A 19,916-nucleotide genomic window follows, 5' to 3' on the forward strand; every position below is an offset into this window, starting at 1 on the left:
AGCACATTTGAGACAAGCATATTACTTTAAAAAATGATTCTCAGCAGTAGCTCTATAGAAAATTCACTGACCTATTAAAAACATGCTCCTGAGTGCTATATGTTCCTGTGGATGTTGAATGTATTTGGTCATGCATTAACTGTGCTGGTCAATCCTGAGGACACTGTAGTACTTACATCAAATTTTTCTAAGCATTTAAAAGCTGGTTATATATAAGAACAAAGATATATTGGAAACCCTTAGCAACATAAAAACAAAGAATAGACTTAAAGAATTAGGTATGGATCAACACAAGGATATCCTTGACCTCTAAGTAGGTCTTACCTTCTGTAGCAATCTGGTACAGCAAGTGAAAAGTTAGTAAGAATCATATATTGCTTCATTCAGATGGTGGACAATTATGATCGAAGGTGTAATACAGTAGGCCTCCTTCATCAGCAGTTTCACGACCCATGGTTTTAATTATTCACAGTCAACCACAGTCTGAAAATATTAAGTGAAAAATTCCAGAAATAAACAATTCAAAAGTTTTAAATTGCACACTATTGTGAGTAGTGTGATGAAATCTTAAACCACCCTGTCCCACTCAGGACATTATTGTTCCTCTGCCAGTGCCTTCATGCTGTATATGCTACCCTTCCCTCCCCACCCACACAGTCACTTTTATCAGATTAAGTGACACTACACATAGAGTCCAGTACTACCTGTGGTTTCAGGCATCTACCAGGGGGTCTTAGAACATATTCCTCATGGATAAGGAGGGACTACTGTATTTTCTTAGTTTAATCTCAAATACCTCAAGCAGTATTTGCATTTGGGACACAGCCTTACTCCTCCATATGTTTATAAGATAAAGATCACGACCTTAGCCTATTACTGTATTTCTTTAAACAAATTCTCTTTCATCCTTAGCTTTTAAGAACACAATTTACACAGGTGAATATATCGTAAAAGATATACTTTTTGATAACGACTTCAGTGTACCACTTACTAGTTTTTTATGGATTTGAACTCTTGATCTGTATTTCAAAGTTGCTCAAATTTTTGCTCAGCTCTTAAGCCTCAAAGTCACTGTTATCAGATGGGTTTCCAGAAATCCTGCTCTGGGTCTGGTAGTGATTAAACTACCAAAATTAAAGGAGAACTTATATGCAGATATTATGTCCAGAAAATTCAGTTGTCTGCAGTTCTCCTCCCACCCCCAAGCCCCATGATTAGGCCTCCATTACCAGCCTCTCTAGGCTCCTTAGCCATGCAAAACTACTTTTTGCTTGATCTCCATCTGGCACTGAGAATTAGAAAATTCCCTCAAGGAAAAGACCAGAATAAATATGGAGATCACTTCACGGGCTTCTCTTATCTCAAGAATCACAGACCCTCAAGTCGAACCTACACCGGTTGCTCTCCAAGGCATTCAAATAGCTGTTGTATATATATATATGGTCTAACGTTTATAAGGTTTCAGTAGGATAATTCATTTGATACAAAGTACTCAACACAGAACCAGGCTTACTAAATTTCAGTTACTAGGGTTTTCATTTCCAAAAGTTTTGTCTGGTTCCTTTTCAAATCTGCTATGCTGCTTTTTGTGATTTCCTTGGAGATATCGTCATATGTATTGTAATTCATAAGCATAGTTATTTTAAATATGTATCTAATATTTTTAATATGTCAAGGCTATGGAATTCCAATTCTGCTGTCTCTTCTTGCTGGTTCTTCAGTTGTCTGTTTCTTCGTATGCTTTGACTACTTGCTGGAAAATATAATTGTAGGGGTTCACTGAGGTCTAGGATAATATGTTTCATCTGTAGAGGCTTACATTTGCTTTGGGAGACAGTATGGATTGGACCATCTCCAGTCAAGATGGGCTACATGTACCTGCAACACAAACACTTACGAAAGGTAGTCTATGGCCATATTTCTGCTACTTGTTGCTATTTTTATTTTTTGAGACGGAGTTTCACTCTTGTTGCCCAGGCTGGAGTGCAATGGCACAATCTCAACTCACCACAACCTCTACCTCTCGGGTTCAAGCGATTCTCTTGCCTCAGCCTCCCGAGTAGTTGCGATTACTGGGACGCGCCACCAAGCCCAGCTAATTTTGTATTTTTAGTAGAGACAGGATTTTTCCATGTTGGTCAGGCTGCTCGAAATCCCAACCTCAAGTGATCCGCCCGCCTCAGCCTCCCAAAGTGCTGGGATTACAGGCATGAGCCACTGTACCCAGCCTTTGGTACTTCTTTTAAAAATCTCTTTCTATTTTGTTTTCCTTTTCTGCTCAGCATTAAACCATCCTTCTCTACTGCCCCCACCTAGTTACAGGCTATCATTAAAAAAATGGTATCATTTTGGAGCTTAAGAGTCTAAAGCATTTAAATATTACATATTTTATCCAATATGTTGATCTAGGTAATTTAATACCTCATTTTAAGAAACCAGCCACCACTTGGTACTTTCTCATCATCTTAATTATCACCTTTTCAGAGAGACCTTATCAGAGCACTAAATCTAAAATCACTCCACCAATCATTCTTTATCTCTCTACCCTGTATTGTTTCCTGCATAGCACTTACTAGTCAATGAAATTGTCTTGTTTACTTATTATTATTTCTTTTGCTATCCCTAAAGAGAACATAAGCTCCGAAGAAAGCAGAAGCTTGTCTCTCTTGTTTGGTATGTAACCCCAGAATTTATCTACCAGTTACTGACATAGTATAACTTCCAACAGATATTGAAAGAATGCATTAAATCAGTAAAGAAGATCACAAACCAGAGATCTCCTCCCCCACCCCACAAAATTTCATTTCTTATGCATAGAAAAAAGAAAAAAATTTTCATTTCCTCTCTTTAAACAAACGTACTATTTCTAACACCTCAATCCCAGTGGCGACATCTAATCCCCTTTCTCTCTTACTCTTGATGTCACCTCTATGTTGCCCAGGAATTGCTATGTAGTGAGAGAAATAAAACATAATGTTGGTGTTTTTAAGAGCTTTCTAATAGCACAGAGTGAAAATAATTCCAGATCATATCCTGGTAAACAGATGAATATTCATCAGGGCTCTTAAACACCAAGGTAATTAAACCTGAAATATGGGTAACTATTTTTACATAGATATGTTAATGCTTAGGGTGAATAGTTTACATTAGATTTAAATTTTGATATTTATGTGCATACTTTTGAAAACAAATAGGTCAATTATAAAATCAAGCGTAGATTTTTGCTTTCATTTCCCAATTGAGAAACAAGAAATTCAACACTTAAATAGACATGCAGGTTTAGACTCTTTCATCTCAAAGAGCAATGACAAAACAGTAGAGTTGGGAAAGGAAGAAAAAAATCCTGTAACTTTATCAAGTTCCAACTTTTTATTCTTGACACATACAGTACCTCTTATGCAAGCATTAATGAACTTTATTCTAAAGCAGTGTAATGCTACAAAAAGAGTTTTGTCATAAGAAAAGGATGATTCGAAATTTGAAATATTCACATTCCTATTCTAAGTACCCTTAGTTAACAGATTTCCAGAAAACTTCATTATTTAACAAAAGTATGTACTTTCTGTTAAATGAAGATACTTGGTTGACGTACTACCAATCAGAGTGTTAAGCAAATACGTTTTTTAGTTCATTAAATTCCTTAAGAAACAATATAGCTTTCATTCTGTAATAAAAAGACCCTTAAACATTTTTACTTGTCCCACAATTGGACTTAACCACTGAGACCCCACTACAAAGCCTCTTTCACTGTTAAAAATTAAACTGTACTTTATACTATCCCGAAACAGTCACTATTAATTTGTTTTAAAGAAACTGAATCCTCAAAAAAAGGACAGTAACCTCTTTGTGTAACAAATTTCAATCTCATATTACAGCTCTTATCACAAGTACTTTTGTATTCTACAGCTGGCCTACACTCAGAGGTGTTTTAACTACGGGGCCTAGTAAACTGTAACAAAGCCAAGGAATTTTGTTGCCCATAATGAAGTTAAGAGAAACTTCATCTAATTTCTCTACATAGCATACACATACACCCACTAAAGAGCATTGAAAATAAAATGCATAAAACTGCATTATCTGTGGAACATTATCTTGTACCTATACAAACACAAGTTTATCAAATTGCATCAGGAGGAAATGCAATCACACTGAATGGATTATATAATGATGAAATGATTATATTAAGCTTTCCCTCGGTGTGATTTAGCAAATGTGAATTTACATAAATGTACAATGATGCTTCATAGGTAATATAATTCACACGGAAGCAGGATTAAGGTGTTTCTTTAACAGACTTCTTAGAACACTACATTTATAAACTGTTAAGTATCTGGAGGAAAACAAAATTTTCCTCTCTAAAATACTGGAGATTTTAGTTCAAGTTAAAAGTTTTAGAAAAGGGCACACTTTGCCAGCCCCTCCTCGCTGCCTTTCTCACCTAAAGCTAGGCCCCCTTTGCAACACTGCTTATCAGCTCAGAGACAGCAGTAGTAAATCTGTGTTCCCATATTACCCCACCTTTTGGAAGCCTGAAGAGGAATCTTTTTTGTCTTGTCACTATATAGAATTTCTGGCTTTTTGTTAAGATACTATTTAAGCAAGTCGCCCACGCCACTGCCTTGAAAGACACATACTTTTGAACTGAGGCCTCCCCCAAGTGATGGGTACAGCAAACTTTAATAAACTTTTTTCTTTTGTTAATCTGGCTTTTGTTTTCAAGAGAATGTCTCAACTAACAATCCAAAAAAGGAAACAAAATAAATTATGTTTTCTCCCCTATATATCCATATAGCATTTTTATATGGTACTGGTAATGATACAAGGACATGATCTGTATAGAATCTAGCTGAGTCATATAGTAAATATGTATCTTACTGATAAGAATGCACTTATAAAGCCTCTAAGGAGAGGGTAACTGGTCAGCATTTAAATTATCTATAAATAAAGAAAACAAAACCTTAAAATAGTATGCTTCAGCAGACATGTAAGTAGGAACAACCCCCCACCACCACCACCAAAGTCAACACTGCTATATTTTTCAAAAGGAAACAATTTTGATCAAAGTACTAGATAAACATATGTAATCAATATAGGGGTACCCCCCTGCCAAATCCTATTATCAGTTTTTAGATTTCTAAGTATGGTTGCATACATTACAAACTGCACCTTTTATCACAGGGGATTTAAAAGCTTTTGAAATGAAAGTCAGTTGTTGAGGGTTTGGGACACGCTACCCCAAAATATAGTACCTGGCATACTGAATACTTTAAGATGAAGGAATTTGAGAAACAGCAGGTACAGGAAAGACTTGGTGACCTTCCCCTGATGCCAGTTATAAGACTCTTCTGTGAGAGGTACCCTCCCTACACTGGGAGGAAAGGAACATAGACACAGACCCCAAGAAGAAAGTGAAAAAACAGGCCTTGCTAAGTTTCCCCCGGTTTATTACACTTAGCTCATACTTTTTATCTTATTCAATTCTTCTACAATCCCCTTCATCAAAACTAGAATAAAAATAGTCAAGTTCAGCTACTTTAGGTCTTCATTTCCTTATGAAGGCTCCTGTGTCAAACAAAACTTACTTAACAAAACAAAACCTAAATAAGCCGGGCGCGGTGGCTCATGCCTGTAATCCCAGCACTTTGGGAGGCTGAGGCGGGCGGATCATGAGGTCAGGAGATCGAGATCATCCTGGCTAACATGGTGAAATCCCATCTCTACTAAAAATACAAAAATTAGCCAGGCGTGGTTGCGGGCGCCTGTAGTCCCAGCTACTTGGGAGGCTGAGGCAGGAGAATGGCGTGAACCCGGGAGGCAGATCTTGCAGTGAGCTGAGATTGCGCCACTGCACTCCAGCCTGGGCGACAGAGACTCCATCGCAAAAAACAAACAAACAAACAAAAAACTTAAATTAAATAAATTTGTATGGTTTTGTCTTGTGCATCTGTCTTGTAAAGGGCCCCAGCCAATGAATCTAAGACTGGTAAAAGAAAAAGATATTTTTCTTCCCCTATACAGTATATAAACAAAAAACTTGCCAGGCGCCGTGGCTCACGCCTGTAATCCCAGCAATTTGGGAGGCTAAGGTGGGCGGATCACCTGAGGTCAGGAGTTTGAGACCAGCCTCACCAACATGGAGAAACCCCATCTCTACTTAAAATACAAAATTAGCCAGGCATGGTGGTGCATGCCTGTATTCCCAACTACTCAGGAGGCTGAGGCAGGAGAATCTCTTGGACCCAGGAGGTGGAGGTTGAGGTGAGCCGAGATTGTGCCATTGCACTCCATGCCTCTGGGCAGCAAAAGCGAAACTCCATCTCAAAAAAGAAAAAAAGAAACAGAAAATTAAAGTTTTACAAAACTCCAAGTAACCCAAATTTTCAGTGCATGAGTTATGCAAGATGAGAATGTTAAAACCTATTCTTTTTAAGGCTTCAATCAGCAGGACCAGTTTCGAGAAAGACAATTTTTTCACAGAACAAGGGTGGGGGAGTGGGAGAATGGGGGATGGGGGGAGTGGTTTCAGGATGAAACTGTTCTACCTCAGATTAGATTTTCTTAAAGAGTGCAACCTAGATCCCTTAGATGCGCAGTTCACAATAGGGTTAATGCTCCTATGAGAATCTAATGCTGCCCCTGATCTGACAGGAGGCAGAGCTCAGGCGGTAATACCACTCACCTCCTGCTGTGCAGCCCGGTTCCTGGGGTTGGGGACCCCTGGCTTAAAGTATATTTAATTGCTCTGATTACTAAAATGTGTCTTCTTTCTTAGAAAGATTATTTTGTACATACTTTATCCTCTTCTATTGATACGTTAATGTGAGTAGTAAAGGGCCAAACTATGCTAAGCTTACATTTTCTCATTTAATCCACACAGCAACTCTGTGAGGCACAAGTCTTATCTCCATTTTGCAGATGAGAAAACAGAGCCTTGGAAAGTTTAAGCTTCTTACCAAAGGAAGTGGCACACTTGAGATATAAGCTTAGTATGTTTAACTCAAATATAAGCTCTTTATGTCGTTAAATTAAGTATAGCCTGAAGCTGCCTCCTCACATATTTTAGGTTCAGCCTAAAGGTATCTGGATATAGTGAACTATAACCTAAGTAGATGTGTAAATACATTATAACCTACTACTGTACCAATTACAAGGCTTCAGCCAATCACAGGAGGCTAACTATTCAATCCCTGTTCATGTAAGGCATACATCAACCTGTAACCAATACAGCAGTTCCTATCTCACTTCTGTTTTCTGTACGCATTTTCCTTTCTCTGTCCTTAAATATTATCTGACCACGTGGGAACTCTAGAGTCACTCTGAACCTATCATGTTTCAGGGGGGCTACCGGATTTGCAAATCATTCTTTGCTCAATTAAACTCTGTTAAATTCGTCTAAAGTCTTTTTTTTTTTGTAACAGATGGCATCAGAGTGGGGCATGAAGTGGAGCATCTAGCAAGCCCCAAGATCAGCCAGTGACCAAGAGAAGTACCCACTGGGCCCATTCTGTCCATTCCTCTCTCACAACAACCAGAGACTGTGGGTAAGTTCTCTCAGTGGAGCTTCAGAATCCAAGATTTTGTGGTTTTGAGCTATACAGGTTTGAGCAAATTTTTTATCTGAACTTGGTTCAGAAGTCACAACAGAAACTGGACAGGGTCCGACTGGGCACTCAGGCCTGTAATCCCAGCACTTTGGGAGGCCCGGGCAGGCGGATCCCCCAAGGTCGGAAGTTTGAGACCAGCCTGACCTACATGGAGAAACCCCATCTCTACTAAAAAAAAAAAAAAAAATACAAAATTAGCCAGGCATGATGGCATACACCTGTAATCCCACCTACTTGGGAGGCTGAGGCAGGAGAATCGCTCAAACCTGGGAGGTGGAGGTTGCGATGAGCCGAGATCGTGCCACTGCACTCCAGGCTTGGCAATAAAAGCAAAACTCCGTCTCAAAAAAAAGAAAAAAAAGAAACTGGACAGGGTCCAATAATTATCTGGATTGAATCTGGCTAGAGGCCTTAAATATCTGACTGAGTCAAACAAAAACTGGCAATACTACAGGGGGTGTAAACTGTAGCTTTTGAAAATTCACAGGGATTTATTTATTCTATCTTTGATTCTTTTTCTTGCAAGGTTAGGTAGGAAAAATCATTGGCTAAGCTGATCAAGGAAATCTGAGAGACAAAACCAAGATTCGATGTAAAAATGTGATGCTTAATTTCTGAAGAACGGGGTACTCTACCTTCCAGCTAAATCTACATTTACACATAGAAGCTTTAGGCTCCAGAAGCAGCAAATGCTCACAAAAAAAAAGGCAAAATCATACAAACAACAATCTTAAATTACTGTGGAATGTTCCAAATAAACAACATTGGATTTTAAGAACTGCATTTAAAAATAAGTTCTCCTAAATAGGAACGCTTTCACACTGCTGATGGGAGTGTAAATTAGTTCAACCATTATGGAAGACAGTGTGGCAATTCCTCAAGGATCTAGAACCAGAAATATCATTTGACCCAGCCATCCCATTACTGGGTATATACCCAAAGGATTATATTTCATTCTACTATAAAGACACATGCATACATATGTTTACTGTGGCACTGTTCACAATAGCAAAGACTTGGAACCAACGGAAATGCCCATCAATGACAGACTAGAAAAAGAAACTGTGGCACATACACCATGGAATACTATGCAGCCATAAAAAGGGTAAGTCCATGTCCTTTGCAGGGACATGGATGAAGCGGGAAACCATCATTCTCAGCAAACTAACACAAAAACAGAAAACCAAACACCACATGTTCTCACTAATGAGGAGTTGAACAATGAGAACACATGGACATGGGGAGGGGAACATCACACACGGGGGCCTGTTGGAGGCTAGTGTGCTAGGTGTGGGATAGCATTAGGAGAAACACCTAATGTAGATGACGGGTTGATGGGTGCAGAAAACCACCATGGCACGTATATACCTATGTAACAAACCTGCATGTTCTGCACATATATCCCAGAACTTAAAGTATATTAATAAATAAATAAGTTCTCCTGAATTTGGCTGACCCAAGGATGGCTATTGATGTGCAGAAGCTTCTAAAAATACTGCAATATTTTTATTGCTTCTTTTGAAAGCCCCTTTATAAAAGGCAAATAAAAAGCTTAAGCAACTAATTGATTTTAAAAAGTTGAATCTGCAAACCTTTTGGCTAAATTACTATACTGCCCTGAATGTGAAAATAAAGGTGGATAAAATGTTTGTTAATAGAAGGTAAGCCCTCAGGTAAAATAGGCTTGCAGATTCTTTATAAGAGCTATCCATGTGGAGTCCAGGCAGAGAGAATACTTTCTTTGCCCTATTAGTTAATGGGTCTAGCCCCAAGCTCAGTCATTTTAGTTAAAAAACCACAGCTAAGTTGGCAGGGCGCGGTGGCTCAAGCCTGTAATCCCAGCACTTTGGGAGGCCGAGACGGGCGGATCACGAGGTCAGGAGATCGAGACCATCCTGGCTAACACGGTGAAACCCCGTCTCTACTAAAAAATACGAAAAAGAAAAAACTAGCCGGGCGAGCTGGCGCGTACCTGTAGTCCCAGCTACTCGGGAGGCTGAGGCAGGAGAATGGCGAAAATTCGGGAGGCGGAGCTTGCAGTGAGCCGGGATCAAGCTACTGCACTCCAGCCTGGGGGACAGAGTGAGACTCTGTCTCAAAAAATAAAAAAATAAAAAATAAAAAAAAACACAGCTAAGTTACAAAGACTGTCTACTGAACTAAATTTGTCTCTAAAATCACCTTTCTGTCTTTTAGCTGGCTATTTTGAAACATGTTTACAAAGGAAATCTACATTTATAAAGGAAATCTCCATTTTTAAAGGTGTCTGCCTCTACGCCAGAAAGAAAGGGAGGCCTGAGTAGTGAAACTCTTATCACTGATCGGTGGCTTAAATTTACATAACAAGTCTTCCCTTTGCTACATCTTTCCTTGTTTGAGCAAATGATGGCTCCACCATCTCCACCAGTCATCAGAAAGTTTAGAAAAGGCTATTTTAAAAAAATCTTACTTTCCATCTTCTTGATGTAACTGAAAAAGAAAACCCTTTCATTTTCCCACAGATCTTCATCCCCACTGCAAGTAGAGCTGAGGTGAGAGAGACTAGCAACCTTTATTTGGATCAGCATGGACAGTGAGTCTCTCTCATCCTGGACATATGAATTGTAATTGAAAAAATGAATGGTGATCCAGTGGTCACAGACAAAAAAGGTAAAAAGGAAGATTTTCCAAAACAGCCCCAATTTCTTACAATCAGGATTATTTTATCTGGTGTCAATTCCTACCTTCTAGTTGAATAGAAATGGCTGGTTTCTTTGGATGGTTGCTATAGATTAAAATTTTAAGTGCCATGATTACAAGCATGTCCCTGCTACAGGGCCATTTGACTTGTAAACAGCAAGACAACGATGTTCCTAGAACAAAGTGAATAAGAGAGACTAACAGGAGATAAGATCAGAAAGGTAATGGCAGGGCCAGATAATTGCAGTGTGGACCACAGAAGACTTAGGTCAAGGAAGAGGCAAGATAATCTGCAGCCAGATCTCCAAAATGATCTGGAACATGAGGTAGGAGCTACCTGACTCTGTGGCTTTCAGAAGAAAGTATTATTATCAGCTCCTTAGGCTGATTCTGCATTATGGTTTTGAAAGACTTTCCTGGAAGCTCAACCTGCTTCTTTAGCCCTCCTAACAATTCTCTATGCTTTAATATCTTGCTGAAACTAGCTACCGCAGATTCTCTTGTCTGCAAATAAGAACCCTGGGTAGGGCCGGATATGGTGGCTCATGCCTGTAATCCCAGCACTTTGGGAGCCCGAGGCACATGAATCACGAGGTCGGGAGTTCGAGACCAGCCTGGCCAACATGGTAAAACCCTGTCTCTACTAAAATATAAAAATTAGCCAGGCATGGCGGCAGGCGCCTGTAATTCCAGCTACTCGGAGGGCTGAGGCAGGAGAATCACTTGAACCTGGGAGGTGGAGGTTGCAGTGAGTTAAGATCATGCCACTTAATAGTAGAGGAAAGCATGTAACAGTAGCCCTGAAATCAGGGAGGGGAAAAAAGCAGTCCCAGGCAGAACAGGGAGTATCTACCCAGGTCTATGGTGAGTGACAAAATGCAAAGGTCATGGCAGTTAGGTGCTGTATTATTTTTCTATGACTATCATAAAGAATTACCATAATTTGGCGGCTTAAAGGAACATAAATTTATTATGTTACTGTTCTGGAGGTAAAAAAACTAAAATTAGTCCCACTAGGCAGAAATCAAGGTGTTAGCAGGGCTGTTTCATTCTGGAGTCTTTAGGGGGAGAATCCATTTTCTTGCCTTAACCAGCTTGTAGATGTTGCCCTCATTCCTTTGTTCATGCTTCCCACTCCTCCATCTTCAACACCAGCAATGGCCAATAAAGTCTTTCTCAAATAGCACTTTTGGTTCCCTCTTCCACAATTTAAGGATCCTAGTGATTAACATTGGACAATGTAAATAATCCAAAATAATCTTATTTTAAAGATACCTAATTAACAATCTTAATGTCATTTGTTATTTTAATTCTCCTTTGGCACATACATTAACATATCTACAAATTCCAGGGATTAGGACACAGACATCTTGCAGGCAGGGGGACTATTCTGCTTACTACAAGTGAGCGAATCAGAAGACTGGCTGGGTAATAGGGTGTTTAGAAAGAACAATTTTCAAGCAGTAAGACACCAACCTAACTTAACGCAGCCCTGAAGCTGACAAAGTATAACTAGGGTAACTGTAACAAACACAGTCCAGAAAATACCTTTTCTGTTATAAATTTACATTGATAAATATTTATATAAGAAGTTACTTGAAAATAAAACCCACTGATAAACCTTAAATCACATACTTAAGGAAATCACTTTTAATAAACTAAGAAGGAAAGTAAAACAATACTTAGCAAATACAGCAGATAAAATAATCCTGATTGTAACAAATTGGGGCTGTTCTGGAAAATGTGGGAGAAATATTTTATTTTTCAAAAAAAAAAAAAAAAGAGGCCAAGCTCATTAGTCCATTACTAACAGGTAATAATGATCACATTAACACGTCAAGCAAAGCTCATACAATTTAGGTGATTTTATAAAAGAAGAATAATTTGTGTTTCTTCAAAAAACAAAAACACAGGTGTCAATTCCTACCTTCTAGTTGAACAGAAATTGTTGGTTTCTTTGGCTGATTGCTGTAGATTAAAATTTTAAGCACCATGAATTAAAGTACAGTAAAGGGGAACAAGCATGTAGTAAAATATCATAAAAGGCTTAGAAGCTTTGGTCTTTGAAAATTTTTTCTTACAGATAAAATCTCTAAACTAACGAGAGTAAGATTGCCATTTACGCTCCTGCCAGGTATTTTTCAAGCAAACAACACAGGTTGTTGTTATTTTTTGAGGAAATTTAAGCTCAAATGCATTCCAAAAATCAATTTTAAATGTATACCAAGATTGAAATCGGTATTATTCTGTTAGAAATGTACATACTCTTTTTTTTTTTTTTTTTTGAGACAGAGTCTGGCTGTCTCCCAGGCTGGAGTGCAGTGGCGCAATCTCAGCTCACTGCAAGCTCCACCTCCCGGGTTCACACCATTCTCCTGCCTCAGCCTCCTGAGTAGCTGGGACTACAGGTGCCCGCCACCATGCCCGGATACTTTTTTGCATTTTTAGTAGAGACAGGGTTTCACCGTGTTAGCTAGGATGGGTCTTGATCTCCTGACCTCATCATCTGCCTGCCTCAGCCTCCCAAAGTGCTGGGATTACAGGCGTGAGTTACCGCACCCAGCCAAAGCAGAATAACTGGATATAAACATTTAGGGTACTATGGGAGTCTGATATCTTTTTAATTTCCTATAAATGCTAACAGGATACTTTTTAATGAATAATTCTTCTATCCAATTAGACTCAACTCCTATCTGTAAGAAATGGCATAACTTTTTCTTTTTTTTTTTTTTTTTGAGACACAGATTTCTTCTTGTTACCCAGGTTGGAGTGCAGTGGCATGATCTGGACTCACTGCAATCTCTGCCTCTCGGGATCAAGTGATTCTCCCGCCTCAGCCTCCCTAGTAGCTGAGATTGCAGGTGCACGCCACCACACCCAGCTAATTTTTTATTTTAGTAGAGATGGCGTTTCACTGTCTTGGCCAAACTGGTCTCGAACTCCTGACCTCAGGTGATCTGCCCACCTCTGGCCTCCCAAAGTGCTGGGATTACAGGCACGAACCACCACATTCAACATTACATTTCTTTTAAACATTTAACTCACCAGAAGCTACTTAAATCCCATAAGAAAACACAATTAAGCTCAGCATATCTTAAACAATATCTAATTTTCCTTCCTTTTATTGAATTCTTATATATCCAGACCCTAATTAGTCAGCTGACCTCCATTTTCTCTCACTTTGATGCAGGGATTGCTTCTTCAGAAAAGCTTCCTCCTGGAAAGTGTTGAGGAAACCAAATGAATTCCAAGCTAGTTATCTTGTAAACTGGGCAGGTTAGATTACTATGTAGCTAGTAATTCTGAATACAACATCAGAATCCTATGAAAACATCCATTTCTAGGGCTTATTGGAAATTACCTTCAGGCTGTCTCTTAATAACTGCTTTTTACCTCAAATATACATATTAATTTGTGACTCTGGAAAAATTAACTGACTCTCCTGGGCTTCAATTTTCTCATCTATACTACCTACTTTTTACAAGGTTACATGCTAAATACTACATGCTAATGCCTCATGCAATGTGTGATAAATATCAGGCATCTAATAAATGGTTATTACTCAGTTGAATTATTATTATTTTTTTTTTGGAGACAGAGCCTTGCTGTGTCGTCCAGGCTAGAGTACAATGGTGCAATCTCAGCTCACTGCAACCTTTGCCTCCTGGATTCAAGCGATTGTCCTGCCTCAGCATCCCATGTAGCTGGGATTAGAGGTGCCCGCTACCGTGCCCAGCTAATTTTTGTATTTTTAGTAGAGTCAGGATTTCACCATCTTGGCCAGGCTGGTCTCGAACTCCTGACCTTGTGATCCACCCACCTCGGCCTCCCAAAGGGTGGGGATTACAGGTGTGAGCCACCGTGCCATGCCTGGCCAAATTTTTTTTTTTTTTTTTTTTTTTTAAGAGGAACCCTGTCCCCTCTCCAGAGCTCCTCCTTGAAGCATTATTCTATTACTAGGCAATATACCATATTGCTGTGCTAAGATGCACTCTTCTAATCAGATTTTAACATCAATTCACAATAATAGTTATTCAAAATTAAGTACTATTTTAATATGATTTGGCTTTGTGTCCCCACCCAAATCTCATCTCAAATTGTAATCCCCATGTGCTGAGGGAGGGGCCTGTAATCGCGTGTCAAGGGAGGGAGGTGACTGGATCATAAGGGTGGTTTCTCCCATGCTGTTCTCATGATAGTGAGTGAGTTCTCGCAAGATCTGATAGTTAAAAAGTGGCAGTTTCCCCTGCGCTCTCTCTCCTTCCACCATGTAAGACATACCTTGTTTCCCCTTCACCTTCTGGAATGATTTTAATTTTCCTGAGATCTCCCCCACCATGTGGAGAGAGAACTGTGAGATAATTAATCCTCTTTCCTTTATTAATTACCCAGTCTCAGGTATTCTTTACAGCAGTGTAAAAACAGACTAACACAGAAAATTGTTACCAGGAGTAGGGCACTGCTATAAAGATCATGTGAAAGTGAAATAATTTTCGCTTCCTGAAAATGTGGAAGTCATGTTGGAACTGGGTAACAGACAGAGACTGGGACAGTTTGGAGGGCTCAGGAAAAGACAGGAAGAGGGAAAGTTTGGAACCTCCTAGAGACTTGTTGAATGGCTTTGACCAAAAGGCTGATAGTGATTTGGAAAATGGAGTCCAGGCTGAGGTGGTCTCAGATGGAGACAAATAATTTATTGAATATTAGAGCAAAGATCCCTCTTGCTATGCTTTAGCAAAGAGACTGGCGGCATTTTCCTCTGCCCTAGAGATCTGTAGAACTTTGAACTTCAGAGAGATGATTTAGGTTATCTGGCAGAATAAATTTCTAAGCAGCAAAGCATTCAAGAGGTAACATGGCTTTTTCTGAAAGCGTTCAGTCATATGTGTTCACAAAGAAACTGAAATTGGAACTTATGTTTAAAAGGGAAGCAGAGTATAAAGGTTTGGAAAATCTGTAGCCTGACCATATGGTAGAAAAGAAAAAGTCATTTTCTGGGGAGGAATTCAAGCCAGCTGCAGAAATGTGCGTAAGTAACAAGGAGCCAAATTTAATAGCCAAGACAATGGGGAAAATGTCTCTAGAGCCCGTCAGAGATCTTCATGGCAGCCCCTCCCATCATAGGCCCAGAGGCCTAAGGAGGAACAATGGTATCATCAGCTGGGCCTCTGCTGCTCTGTGCAGCCCCAGGAGAGCACCCTGCATTCCAGCTGCTCCAGCTCCAGCTGTGGCTAAAAGGGGCCAAGGTAAAGCTTAGGCCATTGCTTCAGAGGGTGCATGTCCCTAAGCACTGGCAGCTTCCATGTGGTGCTGGGCCTGTGGGTGCACAGAAGACAATAGCTGAGGTTTGGGAACCTCTGCCTAGATTTCAGAGCTTGTATGGAAACACTTGGATGGTCAAGCAGAAGTGTGCTGCAGGGGCAGAGCCCTCATGGAGAACCTCTGCTAGGACAGTGTGGAAAGGAAATGTGGGGTTGGAGCCTCCACAGGGAGTCCCCACTGGGGCACTGCCTAGTTGAGCTATGAGAAGAGGGCCACCATCCTCCAGACCGCAGAAAGGTAGGTCCACCAACAGCTTGCACTGGGTACCTGGAAACACTGCAGGCACTCAGTGCCAGCCCAGGAAAGCAGTCACAAGGGCTATACCCTGCAGAGTCACAAGGGCAGAATGCCCAAGGCCGTGGGAGCCTATCCCTTACATCAGTGTGCCCTGGAGGTGAAACACGGAGTCAAAGGGATTTTGGAGCTTTAAGATTTAATGACTGCCCAGCCGGGTTTCTGACTTGCATGGGGCCTATGGCCCCTTTGTTTTGGCCAATTTCTCCAAGTTGCAATGGGAACATTTTACCCAATGCCTGTACCCCCACTGTATCTTGGAAGTAACTAGCTTGTTTGTCATTTTATAAGATCATAGGTGGAAGGGACTTGTCTCAGATGAGACTTTGGACTTGGACTTTTGGGTTAATGTTAGAATGAGTTAAGACTTAGGGGGACTGTTGGGAAGGTATGATTGTGTTTTGAAATATGAGAAGGACAGGAGATTTGGGAGGGGCCTGGGGTGGAATGATATGGTTTGGCTTTGTATCCCAACCCAAATCTCATCTCAAATTGTAATTCCCATGTGTCGAGGGAGGGACCTATAATCCCCACAGGTTGAGGGAGCAAGGGAGGTGACTGGATCATGGGAGTGGGTTCCCCCATGCTGTTCTCATGATAGTGAGTTCTCACATGATCTGATGGTTAAAAAGTGGTAGTTCCCCACCCCTCTCCTGCTGCCTCGTAAGACCATGCCTTGCTCCCCCTTTGCCTTCCACCATGATTCTAACTTTCCTGAGGCCTCCCTAACCATGCAGAACTGTGAGTCAGTTAGACCTCTTTCCTTTATACATTATCCAGTCTCAGGTATTTTTATAGCAGTGTGAAAACAGACTAATACATATTTTATATACTCATATATTACACACTTTTTAGCCAGAAAGAACTAACTATAGTGAATTTTCCACTATTTTTCTTTTTTACAAAAATGACAATTTTGTTAATACTGAGCAATTTTTAAAATCATACTTTCCATTTTGTCCATGATATCCTAATAGTATTGCAAACTGACCAAAAATAAGAACTACCTTCCTAGAGCTAAAATTTACATTCAATCATAAAAAGCCTTGGATTTACTTGGTATAAATCACAATAAGCCCTGGACTTACTTGGCATAATTAAGGTAAAATGTTCAATAATACTTAGCACTTTTCGGTCACCACTGGCAACAGGAAAGTCAAATTAAACATCATCCCTAAATTACTTATTTTTTATGTAATTATTTGCAATTTCTAAATTAACAATATATGCACACCAAAGAAATTTTAGTTAAGAAAAAAAAATCAATGAATTGGATCATCCTAGAACCACTGCTAGCATTTTCTTGACATTGTTTCCTTTCACAGCATTTTTAAAAATGAGGCTATAGTTGGTATATATACAGTTTTGCAATATATATTATTTATTTAATATTACTATTTTCACCGCATATTGTATACATTGTCTTTGAAGGCACAATGTCAGATACATTTCATGACAGTTATATTTTAATATTGTATTCATTAATTTATCATACGTCTCTCTCACTACAATGCAAGTTCCCTCAAAGCAGGGGCCAAGATTCTCATTTATCACTGTATACTCAATGCTTAGCACATTGCCCGACATAAGAGTGAGCAGGCATTCAATACACAATTTTTGAATGAACTTATTTAGCAATTCTCTTGTTAGAGATAATTCTTCCTTAATGCAACAAATACATTTTTTCTCACCATACCTTATCTAAGTAATTTGTCTTTTATATTGAGCAAGATTTTCCAAAGAAGAAATAGTATATCCAGTGAAGACAGGGTAATCTTATGCAGAAGTAAAAACAAATAAGAATATACTTCATGCCCTTTAGGGTGGCTACTAAAAAAAGAAAGAAAATAACAAGTGTTAGTTAGCAAGGATGTGAATTAACTGGAATCCTTGTGCATTACTGGTGGAAATGTAAAACTATGCAGCTGCCATGGAAAATGGTATGATGATTCCTTAAAAAGAGAAAGATAGAATTACCATATGACAGAGCAATTCCACTTCTGGGTCTACAGTCAGAAGAAGTAAAGGCAGGCACTCAAACAGATATTTGTACACCCAGGTTCATGGCAGCACTAGTCACAAAAAGCCAAAGGGTAGAAGCAATCCAAGTGTCCATGAAGGGATGAATGGATTAACAAAATGTGTATACATTCAATGTAATAGTACTCAGCCTTAAAAATGAAATTCCACACATGCTATATAACATGAATAAACATTGAAGACATTATGTTAAGTGAAAAAGGACACAACAATATGAATACAAAATCCAGTGCTAATATGACTCTATTTACATGAGGTACCTGGAATAGTCAAATTCACAGAGAGAGAGAGAGAGAGAGAGAGAACAGTGGTTACCCAGGGGCTGGGGGAAGGAGAAAATGGCAAGTTATTGTTTAACGGGTATAGAGTTTGAGTTTGACATGATGATAAAGTTCTGTAAATAGATAGTGATAATGGTTGCACAACTCTATGAACATAATGTTAATGAACAAAATGCACTAAAAAATTGTTTCAAATGACAAGTTTTATGTATATTTTATTACAATGAAAAATAATTGAAAAGTAAATAAGAATAAAGATTCGCAGCTGGGGACAGTGGTTCAAGCCTATAATCCTAGCATTTTAGGGGGCCGAGGCAGGCAGGTTGCTTAAACTCAAGAGTTTGAGACCAGCCTGGGCAACATGGCAAAACCCCATCTCTACAAAAAAATTAACCATGTGTAGTGGTGCGTGCCTGTAATCCCAGCTACTTGGGGTGCCGAGGTGGGAGGATCGCTTGGGTCCAGGTAGAGGCTGCAGTGAGCCAAGATCACGCCACTGCACTCCAGCCTGGGTGACAAAGTGAGGACCTGTCTCAAAAAAAAAATAATAAAAAAAAAGGTTCACAAGTAAAAATCCTTAGGAATCAGGAATCAGTATTTTTCAAATAAAATACTTCTCCTTTTAGACAAAAGGGACTGAGATACAGTCCTGCATCTATTTTACCATTATCAATATATTATATTCTTAATTTTTAAAATTCCATTTCTATTATTATATATAATTATTCAGTTGGAATGTAATTATGAACTACATATTCTCAATGTTCAGATCTTCTGCAACATGCCAAATTATACAACCACAAACTTACTACATGCTTAACCACAGTATCATCTGATAATTTAGATGCTAGTCTATTCAAATACAGAGAGTCTACTTTGTGGCCATATATGGATATGAGGATTTAAGAAAAAGGACTACTAAGGATTTCAAAATTGGTATTCCAGACTTATTAAATAGAAAACTGCCTCTTTAAAAATTTCTCATGAGTATTCCCTTTTTGAGTAAAACTTGCCTAGCACAGATATATCTGAATTTGTCTCTGAGACGTTGCCCAATATTTAAGTCATTAAAACATGCATGATACATGATACATTCTTAAAATTCACTTAAAACTTACAAATATTTAGGGTTCCCTAAGATTTTTATCAGATTTTATTTGTGTACAGTTATGCGTCTCCTAATGACAGACAGATGTTCTGAAAACCGCCTTTATTCAGTGATTTCATCATTGTGTGAACATTAGAGTGCACTTACACAAATCTATTAATAGATGCTATAGCCTACTGCTTATAGGCTACAAACCTATACAGCATGTTACTGTACTAAATTTAGGCAATTGTAACACAAGGGTATTTGTGTATCTAGGCATAGAAAAGATCATGTGTTGCACTACAAGTTATGACAGGTATGATGTCATTAGGAGATAGGAATTTTTTAGCCATAAAAGCATTACCAAATAGTAGAATAGAAAGAAGACCTGATAAATTTGACACTGCCTCGATTTCTCTTGGGCTTGAGGTTAAAAGGCCTTTCCTATTTGAAAAGCTGCTTAGGTATTAAGTGAGTATCTTTATTTTAAGCACAAGACTTGATATTTTATTAGATGGTCTTCCATATGCTCAGATGACCAGGAATCATAATTCTGTCTCAGTAAATGTCACAACAGTCACATTACTTTAGGATATGACATTACAA

At 39.0% G+C, this 19,916-nt stretch overlaps 1 protein-coding gene across 4 annotated transcripts in view; it reads right to left on the reverse strand.

Annotated features, from left to right (window-relative positions):
* Positions 1 to 19,916, reverse strand: part of HS2ST1 (heparan sulfate 2-O-sulfotransferase 1) — a 197,318-nt gene that overhangs the window by 115,220 nt on the left and 62,182 nt on the right. For 2 of the 4 annotated variants that reach the window (XM_074002404.1, XM_005542814.4), the window contains exon 2: positions 325 to 483. The exons of the other annotated variants lie outside the window; for them this stretch is intronic. The gene's annotated coding sequence lies outside the window, so the exon portion shown is untranslated. The remainder of the gene's footprint in view (positions 1 to 324; positions 484 to 19,916) is intronic. 4 annotated transcript variants of the gene reach the window in all.

Source organism: Macaca fascicularis, chromosome 1 (assembly GCF_037993035.2).
Source record: "Macaca fascicularis isolate 582-1 chromosome 1, T2T-MFA8v1.1".
Lineage (NCBI taxonomy): Eukaryota > Metazoa > Chordata > Mammalia > Primates > Cercopithecidae > Macaca > Macaca fascicularis.